This window comes from Procambarus clarkii, chromosome 75 (genome assembly GCF_040958095.1).
Source record: "Procambarus clarkii isolate CNS0578487 chromosome 75, FALCON_Pclarkii_2.0, whole genome shotgun sequence".
Lineage (NCBI taxonomy): Eukaryota > Metazoa > Arthropoda > Malacostraca > Decapoda > Cambaridae > Procambarus > Procambarus clarkii.
The window spans coordinates 20668095-20680842 of NC_091224.1; the positions used below are offsets into that span (position 1 = coordinate 20668095).

Consider the following 12748-nt stretch of genomic DNA (forward strand, 5'->3'; position numbering starts at 1 on the left):
CAGTGTTGAAATTTGTTTAGCAAAATGAACTTCGGGGGTCAGTTTCTGTGTCCATTTTGTGCCTCTGTTATATTTTTTTTATTCCGCCCACGGGATGGGTATGGGATCTATCACCACCTACAAGATGGGTATGGGGTCCACTACCGCCCACATGATGAGTATGGGATCCACAACCACTCGCAGGATGCGTATGGGGGTCCACTACCACCCACAGGCTGGGTATGGGGTGAATCTCCACTAACCTAACTAAGCCTAGGGCTTAGGAATTCCTAGGGCTTTAAGGTAGCCTATCAACTATTTATATTTATTATATTATGCACCCTATACCATCCCATGAGTGGTAGTAGACCCCATACCCATCCCGTGGATGGCAGTGTACTTCATTCCAATCCCGTGGGTATTTATGAACCCCATACCCATCCTGTGGATGGTAGTGGACCCCATATCCCATCCCGTGTGTGGTACTGGACCCCATACTCATCCCGTGGGAGGTTGTGAACGTTTAATTGTTGATCACTATATAATGGTGGTTAACAAGGAGCTGTCTTTAATACCTTTTATTTATTGACTATATTAATCGACTCTTGAGAGTCGAGATTCCATAGATCAAACATGAAGATCTCTATTCTAGCTTGGTTTGATATTGAGCTTAAGACCTATCAACCTCTGGAGGGTTATTAAGGCCTCCACAAGTGCTTACTGACCAACTTTCAGTAATATACTTTAGTCTTGTACATAGTCCAGGACTAGAGTAAATTCTCGGTGTATTTACACCGAGAATTTGGGTACACTAAGAAGAGTAACCCAATTCTTCTTGATCGATCAACTGCATGGTGATATTGTACTTAGGATGTGTAGGCTTATGTAAATACTTACGATACATAGTCATCGCGCTGTGGATGATGTGCGCCTTGTTCGATCAATTATATAATTCAATAATATGAATCACAGTCGGGTCTGGCCAGTAAATGGATTGGTTACCGAATGGAGTCGTAAATACGACCTTGCTTTTGGTTTGTGGGACACTACTAGATATATTGATACTAATATAAATTAGTTTATGTGATATTTACAAGAATAAAAATAATATCGTTTTCTTTGTTGCATTTATGGGGAGACTGAAAGATGTGAAAATCCGAAGCCCGTCGCGAATGCCAACAACTACCTTGCTATGTTACCCCGAGACCAAGGGCTGACATGATTCAAATATATAAAGGGACGAAAGTCTGTAACAAAATGTAATATTTTATTTTTAATTACTCTTACATAAAATTCTTACTGTCCACTTCAGAACCTCAAATCTTACCGAATATCCCAGAATTTCCTACTATAGGTAGTTTTACTCTAAACACTGTGCATACTAATCTGACATAGGGGCTTTGTCAAAATTTATATACTTTTGTAAACATAATATGGTGAAAAGTACATGTATATTAGGAATAATATACACAGTAAAACAGGACTACGAGCAGGCTGTATGGTAAAGTAGACTACCGGCTGATTCCATCTGGTACGATGGCTGGACCGAGGCGCGTTAGAGGAACTTCTATAGCTGCTCTGTGGTGGTACTACTGGGGTGATCTGGTAACTTTTACTTACATATAGTCAAGATTACCCACTGGGTGAGAGGGGAAGAATAGATTGAGGAGGGGAGTAGACTTTAGTGGGATTGATAGTGCCAGAGCTTATTCTTCTGATGATCTGGGGTCGACTGGCGAGGCACGGACCAATGGTTGATTGGTCGAGGAGTCGAGGAACAACTGCTGGACCTGGACAATGGGATGAGGTCCTTGTAATTTTTACTGGCGTAGGAATAGCTATGAGCCTCGTAGTTCTGATGTAGCTGATAGATGTTCTTTCATGCCATATAAATTAATTTGTAGCAATGGTAGGTTTCTTATTTGCGAAGACAGAAAGGCTGCTAGGCAATCCAGGTTCCAGGAGTCAACGACTGATCTCTCTATATTTACTACCAGGTGAACAACGGCATTAAGTGTAAGGAAAAGTAATCAGATGAAGGGAAGTTAGTTCCATTCACCTGAGATAGGTGAATGAGACTAACTCAACCTGTGTATAATAGTGAACCTCGTAGCACTCCTGTGAGTGGTAGGGCACCCCATACCCATCTCGCGAATAAACCTCATGCCCATCCTGTAAGTGGTAGTGTATCCAATACCCATAATAATAAATTTGATACCCATGATAAATTTTAATGTCTAAAAATGTAAGTTTGATTTACACTGCTGTAGACCTGTTTAATCCAGTCAGAATTTTAACCATTTCTATAATTTATAGAACATAATTTTGAAATAAAAAGTGGGAGCATCAGCCAGACAACGTCTTCATATCAATATATTTGCCATCAATGGTCATTTCACATTGGACATCAGCAATGAAAATCGAAAAATTATTCACATCATATTTCACATCTTTTCTCAACCTTATCTTTACATGAATTTGCCGGAGGGCCACTATCGCAATACCCTAGACGGGAACAGGAACCTGGCGGCTTGTCACAGGTCCTTGAATTGAGGATGGTCGTTTCGGACACGAGATGATTCGACGAAGCTCGTTTTTTGACTGTATTAGCTTAGGTTAGGCTGCATATTGGGCTCGGTTGGCTTAGTATAGGTTGGTTTAGGCTAGGTTAGGTTAAGCTAGGTTTTAAAATCCGTTGACGTATCGTTTCTTATACGACGTGGCATGTATCCATTGAATCTGACAATAAGCGAGTATGGCATATCGCCAACGGAGTGCAGGTATATTATGTTTTTTGTTAGATATATACAAGAGTTGTTACATTCTTGTACAGTCACTAGTACGCGTAGCGTTTCGGGGGCAGAAACTAGAAAATGAGGTCCTTGTATTTTTTACTGGCGTAGGAATAGCTATGAGCCTCGTAGTTCTGATGTAATTGATAGACATCATATTTGTTTTGTTTTTGTTGAACAAAACAAATTATGTTTTGCTGTTGTGGAACCTTGCTTGGTCCCCCGCTATATGATGGTATGCGCACCAGGCACGAGTGCAGAGATCAGATAACATATTACTTCATTCCTGGACAATGTTCAGAACTCATTGGTCGTAAGAAACCTTAATGATGTAATCACCATAGCAAAAACAATAGAAATGAGCTTAAGTAATGATTGAAATAATAATAATAATGATTATAATATAATTGATAATAATAAAAATCACTATTTCTAAAACTGACAAAAATATCACTTAAAAATAATTAAAGAAATAACATTTAATTATGATAATGTAAAAATAATAAACAAAAATATTATCATTTATGACCAATATGAAGTTTGGATATCCGGCCCTTAAGAGGGGCCTTAAAATATGGATATACAATAACCTGAGATGGTATCTTGTGTGCTTAATTAGTATAATTATTATAAGAAACACCTAAAATCCGCTTTAGTGCCAGGTAAGTCCACTACGGGCTCACCATAGCCCGTGCTACTTGGAACTTGTTCAGAGTGGCTGAATCTGTAACAACAACAACCTAAAATCTAGCCAGACATTATTAAACGCTCGGAACTGGCGAGTCATTGTTAATAGCTGATACCCATGTGCATGGGAAATAGGCTTACAGGTTCCGGAAGATGAGAGGAAATGTCAGCACTATGGAAAAATGCCTGACAGACCACTGGAACATTGTCTAACACAGTGCACAGTTACAAACCCATTAAGATTTCAACTTAGATTCAACAGTGCAGAAGTTGTTAAACACATATGGCAAAATCTTACTGAAGCGACCATACGAGTCATAAATACTCATACTCCGCCCAAGTAAAACAGAAACAAGCAACACTTGTTTAGCTACTTGGAACTTGTTCCGAGTAGCTGAATCTATAACAACAATGACATCTCCACTACATAAACTACTGCTAACCACTAAAAACTGCCCGTATTAGCTCACTGAGCCACACACACACACACAACATAATATAATTCCATAAAAGGCACCAGACTGTTTATTACGGACACTAATAGGGCGATTGGTTGAAGGTTACAGTTACATCATTAAGAGCAAGAATTCGTCGTGGATACGTGTACTATTCACAGATCGAGAGTTTCAGAATTTTGTTTGTATGGATACCATCTCAGGTGTTGTTCAGCATGACACGAACGAGGCAGCTAAAACTGCATGTGATCAACCGGAAATTGAGCTAGACTTAGGTGATTTATGATGTCCTGTTGGATATTGTGGGCGGAGTTAGGTCCGGTGCGCGCGTGTCTTCAAGTGTGAATGCTTCTGCAGGGCTTTTTATATAACCTACAGGACCTTACACTATGTTGTTGCAGATAGAGCAACCCCGTGTAACTCTCTAGCTTTATAACTGCAATGCCTAAAATCTGAGTGTAAAATCCTGTATGTCTGTAAGCCATGTTGATGATGATTCGAGTGCTCAGGTGAGTCTCAGGTGTAAGGTGGAGCCATCGTGGGTGTTTCGGGGGGGTTGGGATGGACGAGTGGGGGGGTACAGTGGGCCTCTAGCCAGACAGAAGGTGGTGGCGGCATCATACAGGTCGCGGCCATCATCACATGTCCCTCGGCCAGCGTAGACCGACCGCTCGCTCCACGCTCGGCCCACTGGCAAACAGGCCAACATAAACCTGGGTCCTGCAACACCCTTCCCTCCCTCGCTTTACCCACTAAACAACAATTCTTCTCGTTTACCACAAACTTTGGCTCACAGCTGAAATATTCACAGTATACAGACACTTAACTAACATTGCATACTCATAAATGTACATTACTACTCATAGTTAATAGTACATCAATAATAATTAACAGGTAAGGGAAGACCATACTTGACTGAAGCGTGCAAAGAGAGCGAGGGAGACCTCACGTCAGCGGTCCCATGGTGTAATGGTTAGCACTTTGGACTCTGAATCCAACAATCCGAGTTCGAGTCTCGGTGGGACCTTCGTTTTTTTTTCAATCCGTTTTCAATGTTTATGTATTTATGTGGATTAACGTGTGTAAATACAATTGAAAGCGGGTTTGTTTTATCTACACCCTGAGATGGAAGTGTATTATTTTGGCTTTATTTGTTAAGTTAGTCCTGAGAAAATAGAAACTTACTTTCCATCATTCAGATATAAAATGATTTTTTTATTATTATTTTCTACCACAGACGTGGCCACACATTTACAATGCTAACCAGCATATATACATTTTCTTCTGCCCTCCATGGACAGAGTGAGAGATCTGTTAAACATATAATTTAGTGATTTATTGAACAATCAACCACAGAAGGTGATTGTAGTGCTTATAAAATGCTAAGCTAACCTACAAACATAAATACATAGATTTATCTTTTTACATAGTGTCATTAATGCGCGTTTACAAAGGAGAAATGCAATTTTGACCAGCTTCCATATATCCTGTATACAAATACACACACATATACATATATACACATATACCTACACATATCCACATATATATACATACACCTATGTCTCTCCTACCTTTTTTGATATATACAAGAGTTCTTACATTCTTGTACATTCTTGTACCCTTTGACAGGGTAAGATAGGTGATATTAAACATTTAACCACTGAAGGTGATTAAGATGCTTTTACAAGCTCAGGCTATAGGTACATGCATAGGTACCATAGGTATAAGTACATAGGTACCATAGGTATAAGTACATAGGTACCATAGGTATAAGTACATAGATACCATAGGTATAAGTACATAGGTACCATAGGTATAAGTACATAGGTACCATAGGTATAAGTACATAGGTACCATAGGTACCTATGTACCATATAGATACATAGGTACCTATATATACCTATAGGTACGTAGGTACATGTATTTACCATAGGTACAGGTACATACGTGTAAGGGAATATATATATATATATATATATATATATATATATATATATATATATATATATATATATATATATATATATATATATATATATATATAATATAAAGAAGTAATATATAAATAGCAATTTGTATACATTTTTAAAATGAGACAAAAATGCGTTTCGTACACTGGGTTGGCCTAAGTGTGTGTACTCACCTAGTTTTGCTTCCGGGGGTTGAGCTTTGGCTCTTTGGTCACGTGTGTGTGTGTGTGTTTGTGTGTGTGTGTGTGTGTGTGTGTGTGTGTGTGTGTGTGTGTGTGTGTGTGTGTGTGTGGTGCGAGGAAGCAGAGGGGGTGGGGGGGGTAATGTGGGTGGTGGGTACTACACACTCTACCTGTTGTTTACCTTCGTTCATTGCGCTTCGTTCCTCAGAATACAGCCCGAGGCTACTAGCAGCAATTTTAGCAAGCAAAATCTATTTATATAGCTACTAGGTGGTGTTGACAAGGCGAGTGGCGAGTGAGTGGCAGCGCAGGGCAGACTCGGCCGCCCACTCCAGCAGCGCCTCATAACAAGGGAGACTCGGCCAGACATACTGGAGACGAGGAAGAGCAGACAAGTTAATATATTCTAAATATATCCTTCTCCTAAAGTGTAATAACCTGACTCACACCAGTATATCAAGCTGAAAACTAATGCTATGGTCATTCCCCGCACATATGATGAAACAAATCAGGAAAAAGGAGAGATTGTTAGTAAATAATACGCTTTAAGCAAGTAAACTTGACAATCAATGTGAATCGTTTTGTGGGCGGTGGCGCCAGAGGACATGGCGGGTGCGCTAGGTGGAACGCTGACAGGAAATCATAACACCCACAATTGTTAATATTTACCTGAGGCCCACTAATGCTCTAGGGGCATCGAGGAAGGAAAATCGCTGAGTTGTTTACTGGTCCTTTTCTCTCATACGCATTCTCGAGTTCTTTTGCTCTCTACGAGAACTAGGGTTTGTTTCAGTGATAACTTGCTCTCTCTGGCGGTATGTTCACTCACAGGATAAATGACGCTGCCTAATAAATTCGTCCTTCGGGGCAATATTAAAATATTTCTTCGTCTGACGTATGCAGTGCCACACACACGTTCATTGCAATTCGGCACCTCCTGCACGAACTTGGCCAATATATGTACATGTATATATGAGTATGTGTACATGTATATATGAGTATGTGTGCATGTATATATAGCATTAATAATTGTGTAACTAGCGTCAAAAGACTGTTATTTGCTTAGCTAAAGGAACTAGGGGTTCAGTTCCTGAACCGATTATGTGCCTCTGTAACCCTTTACACCACCGCCCACTGGATGAGTATGGGGTGCATATTAAAGGAAGAAATTGAAATTGTAAGTTAACTGAAGAGGAAGATCCAGTTTAAATCTGTACTGAAGGGCTGTTAGGTGACCGGGGAGAAAGATCGTGTTCAGGAGAGCTTTAGATGAGTTAATATCAATAATATTATCAATTATAATAATTAACTCTATTACTAATAATTTATTATTTCTTTCCCAGGTAAGAATGTGGGATGAACCAACGACCTAGCTACATCTCTGTCAAAGAGAATTGTGCTCATGAAAAGTATGGTAAAGTATGGTACACATTAGTAAAGCCACAGACGTACATAAATATTATTATAAATCTTCCATGTCTTTTTTTATAAGTATAAAAACATTTCTTTGAATTATATTAGTTTACAAATAATTTATACAATTCACTGTTATATAATTATCTTTTCTTTACCATACAAGCACGTAGGAAAACAAAAAAATGAAAAGATCACACAATAATTCAGAGAGAAGAGAGAGATAGTCACCAATAAATTCAATATATATATATATATATATATATATATATATATATATATATATATATATATATATATATATATATATATATATTGAGAGTTTACTTTAGTTCTGGACTATTTTCACGACTAAAGCATACTTACTGGTGGGTCAGTAAACACTTAGGTTGACCTTAATAACTCTCTAAAAGTTGATTAGCCTTAAGCCCAACACTAAATCAAACACCAACACTCAATATTTAAACTTCCTGCAGATCAAATATTTGTTGTATATATCCAGATTCCAGTTTTGTTTACAATTACCAATAATTTTTGTTTAATACCAGTGCCAATAAAAACAATTATAATCTATACTATTATATTCATGTCAAGAAGTCTGTTAGACTGGTTTATATTGTACGCGATATTACTTCTTTCGTTCCTTCATCTACAATAAATACTACTTCCTTCTACTTATGCGTCTACTACTGATGCTCCTGCAACTTCTACTACTGCTAATATTACTGCTGTTTCTACTGCTCAAGTAAATACTTCTGACTATACCCAGCTACTGCTACTACCACTACAACAGCTATTTCTAGCACTACATCAGCTATTTCTACCACTGCAACAGCTGTTACTACCACAATAACAGCTGTTACTACCACAACAGCTGTTACTACCACAACAACAGTTGTTACTACCACAACAACAGCTGTTACTACCACAACAAGAGCTGTTACGACCACAACAATAGCTGTTACTACCACAACAAACAGCTGTTACTACCACAACAAGAGCTGTTACTACCACAACAGCTGTTACTACCACAACAGCAGCGGTTACTACCACAACATATATCACTACATCTACAAATACTCCTGTTATTACAACTTTTGTTACTACCACTAATAAAACTACTTCTTTCAACACTATTTCTGTTATCACTCTAATTGTTGCTACTTCTACCACTATTTTCCCTACAACTGCTGCTACTTCTACCACTATTATCCCTACAACTGCTGCTACTTCTACCACTATTATCCCTACAACTGTTGCTACTTCTACCACTATTATCCCTACAACTGTTGCTACTTCTACCACTATTATCCCTACAACTGTTGCTACTTCTACCACTATTTTCCCTACAACTGCTGCTACTTCTACCACTATTATCCCTACAACTGCTGCTACTTCTACCACTATTATCCCTACAACTGCTGCTACTTCTACCACTATTATCCCTACAACTGCTGCTACTTCTACCACTATTATCCCTACAACTGCTGCTACTTCTACCACTATTATCCCTACAACTGCTGCTACTTCTACCACTATTATCCCTACAACTGCTGCTACTTCTACCACTATTATCCCTACAACTGCTGCTACTTCTACCACTATTATCCCTACAACTGCTGCTACTTCTACCACTATTATCCCTACAACTGCTGCTACTTCTATCACAACAGAAGGCTGATGCACCCAAGCAATTCATCGTTAAGGACAAACACCAGCGCTCTGTTTTTATAAATAATTTATTATTAGCAGCTAATAATTGACCATGAAACATTTAATTGTGCAAACACACAGACACACGACTTCTAATAATATTTTTGTCTTCTTTGTCACTCTCTTTGTAAATACGACATTGATCGCTTTATCTCTCGCCATTGGACTGTGTCTGTATAACATTAGTTATATATCAAATTAAATTTGAATGGGGGATTCAAGGTAAATTATTGGGGATATTTAACATATCCCCATTAATTTAACTCCCAAGTGTAAATAAGGCATTGCTGATTTTTTTCTCTGCTACGTTAGTGCTTCCGTTATCTTCTGACCCTCTGTTTAGCGTTAGTGATCTCTGACTTACTTTTTCTAAATTGATCCCTCTTATCATTCTACTCTGATATATGAAAACAAAAATCCTTGACCCAAGACTGAGGACCTAAAGGAAAGTCTTCAAGTTTCTTTCTTTCGACACTACTAACTTGCCAAGAATCTTATCCAAAAGTTTATAACATTTATATAAAATAATTGTAAAGACTGAGATAAAACTATATTTAATATGTATAATAAGTTGTATCTGGATGTACGTGTACATCACAAATGTATTATATGACTGCATAGCTGTGATTTATAGATCTCTTGTAGTTTTATTAACTTTTCTTTATGTTTTTTTCCTTTTCATTATACATATAATGATAATGGAATCATTATATATTATATAATGATTCTGTGTGTGTGTATGATGGTTGTCTGATATTAAACCTCTCAGATCAAATATATAAAAATATATGTTCTTGCATTTTCTGTCACACAGTCCAATGGGAAGTTAACTTATGTAATTTTATATCTTATGTAACTTCAATTCAAAATTGTTATATAACAAAACTTGTCAGTGTTATAATTATTATCAAATTCTACTGTAAACGTATATATCAACATATACATTTATCTTGTAGATATGTGATAGCATAGATCTGGCACTGTCCTTGAGGCTTACAGGTTCTAGTAGGTTAATCCATTAACATTTACAAACTTATAAGGAAAAATATCTTAATTAAAAAAATAGTTCAGGATTAAAGTAAACTCGATATATACTGAATACCTAAAAGAAAGGTATACCTAAATAGACATTCTGGATCCTTTAATGATATCAGCGAAATAATTTGGTTTATTAATTTGTTGAAATAGTGTAACTATTCATTTATTAACCAGACATAGAATTACGGGAATCGAATACGAAAGGTCCCGGGTTCGAATCCTGGGCAGGTTTCCTTGCACCTGAAACTTTGTTCACCAAGCAGTTAACAGATTGCCTTATAGGGAAAGCTTTGTTTTGGACCTAGGGAGTGGGTGGGACATGAATAAGTAAAATAGGCTTCCCATCCCAATTAATGAGAATCGAAATACCAGTGTTAAATGAATTACATGATACTCATTTGTTTTGTTACGTGTAATTTTCGTTTTCTGTTGCACTTTACACTTAGACAAGTTACATGTCCAACAAATATATATACACCGAGAGGTGTAATTCCTACCTTGACTCATATATATTGAGAGTTAAATATTAGAGGGGGACTCCCGCTTGCTTCCTGGCAAATTTGCATTAGGAGCAATGGCGGGCGTCGTTCCTCAGTGCGGGCAAAAGCGCAATATATATATTTATATATTACTGTTCCCGACAACGGGAATTGTTATAAGCATACTCGCTCGTCGGTCACTAAGATGAAGAGATGGTATTAATAACCCTCCAGACGTTGACAGGCCTTTTAAGTCCAATTCCAGGAGTTGATATCGTGTTGGACTTAAAAGCCTATTAACCGGGAAAAGGTTATTAATAAAGACCACAACGGCTTTCTGATCAAACAACTAATTTAATTTTAACAGTGAACATAGTTTAAAAAGCAAACTCTCTGTGTATATCCACTCAAGACACGGGATTTACCTCAAGGTGTATATATATATATATATATATATATATATATATATATATATATATATATATATATATATATATATATATATATATATATATATATATATATTTCCTCCGAGGCTATGGGTCCCCCTTCTTCCAGCTAGAGGTGGTACTCCCTTCCTATTATATATATATATATATATATATATATATATATATATATATATATATATATATATATATATATACACATCCATGACAAGCACCAACTGAAAACATTGATATGTACTGTAATTTAATTCCTGATGCAATTCCGTTTCCTCTGTTATATATTATCATGTCTGACTAGTCTCTACCTAAGCTTTGCAGGCGGAGCGAGGTGTTCCTGGCTTCTCAGGTTACCTGGTGCTGACGAGGACTGCTACTAACATGGGCATCGGAAAAACCTCTCAATTATATATACTTAAAACATATATTAAATTGTAATACAAAGCCTCAATAACGTGACTGAAAAATGATCCAACCCACATATATGAAGTGCAATAAAATGTAAATATTTTTTTGTTTACTTTCATTTCATATACGTTGTTGGGTTATATGTAAAATTAAAGTCAAATTCGTGGGTTTCTGCTATTTCACCTCGGGAAGAAAAGATAAACAAGTTAATAGTGTTTTTGTAAATACAACATATCAGAGTTCACAAATAATAATTGATGAGGATTAACTGATGAGAGATTTTTCAGAATCTCACCCAAGTCTAGACAATTTGAGGCCCAAAAACTTGTATGTACTCTTCTGGAGTATCGTTTAAGGCTGGACATTTTTTTTTTCAAAGAATAAAGTGCAGCTTTTTACGCAGGTGAGTGGTTTATGCGACTTGCCAACGGAAGAATGCTGCCTTAAGACTTATAATGATTATAATTCGAATACCAGTAGTATAATTGATAGCGGTAATATCTTGCAAAATTATATCATCATTATTAAATATTTTTTGGTTGAATGCAGTTTACCCGGAAATTAAAACTAATGTTTTACTGGCCGATGGAAAAGTATGAAGTAAGAAAATTGAAGAACAGTTTAAATATTAAAGTTATGTTATACTGTATAAATTGTATAAATTTATTATAAATTTAATAAGTTACAGCAATTATAATTTAATCTTTGAATTGTTGCGTATGTTAATATATGCGCATGTACATATGTTGCATACGAATGCAGGTACACATAGTCACATGTTATTGTGTACAAATAGACACACATGAGTGCACATATCAGGCCATATGTGTGTATATTGTCACATATGTGTATGTATATATAGTCACGTGTGTGTGTGTGTGTTTGTGTGTACATTTAGGCACATGCGTATATGTGTATGTAGCCACTTGTGCGCACATAGTTACAGGTGCGTATGTACCTGTGCATCAATAACAACGCACATCCAAAAATAAAGCTATAGCAAGCATTTTCGAAAACCGTTTCCTGTCAGCTTTCTCTGTTGACGTGTCGCAAATAGGAAAAAAAGTTAAGTGACAGTGAACAATCAACTCCAACAGGTAGTTTAAACGGTCAGTCATCCTCACCAACAATCAATTAAACACATGGAAGTGGTTCGCCTAGCTCTGGGCGGAGGTGGACGTGT

The 12748-nt window shown here is 37.0% G+C and overlaps 1 protein-coding gene, 1 long non-coding RNA gene and 1 other non-coding gene across 3 annotated transcripts in view; all 3 read left to right on the top strand.

Moving 5' to 3' along the window:
* The window catches only part of LOC138356890 (uncharacterized), a 160057-nt gene that overhangs the window by 61873 nt on the left and 85436 nt on the right, over positions 1-12748 (top strand). The gene's annotated exons all lie outside the window — the stretch shown is intronic.
* LOC138356886 (trypsin-1-like) overlaps positions 1-12748 on the top strand; it is a 33216-nt gene that overhangs the window by 9194 nt on the left and 11274 nt on the right. The window lies entirely within an intron of this gene.
* TRNAQ-CUG (transfer RNA glutamine (anticodon CUG)) lies at positions 4869-4940 on the top strand. Its single transcript has one exon. It is a non-coding gene; the product is annotated as a tRNA-Gln (tRNA).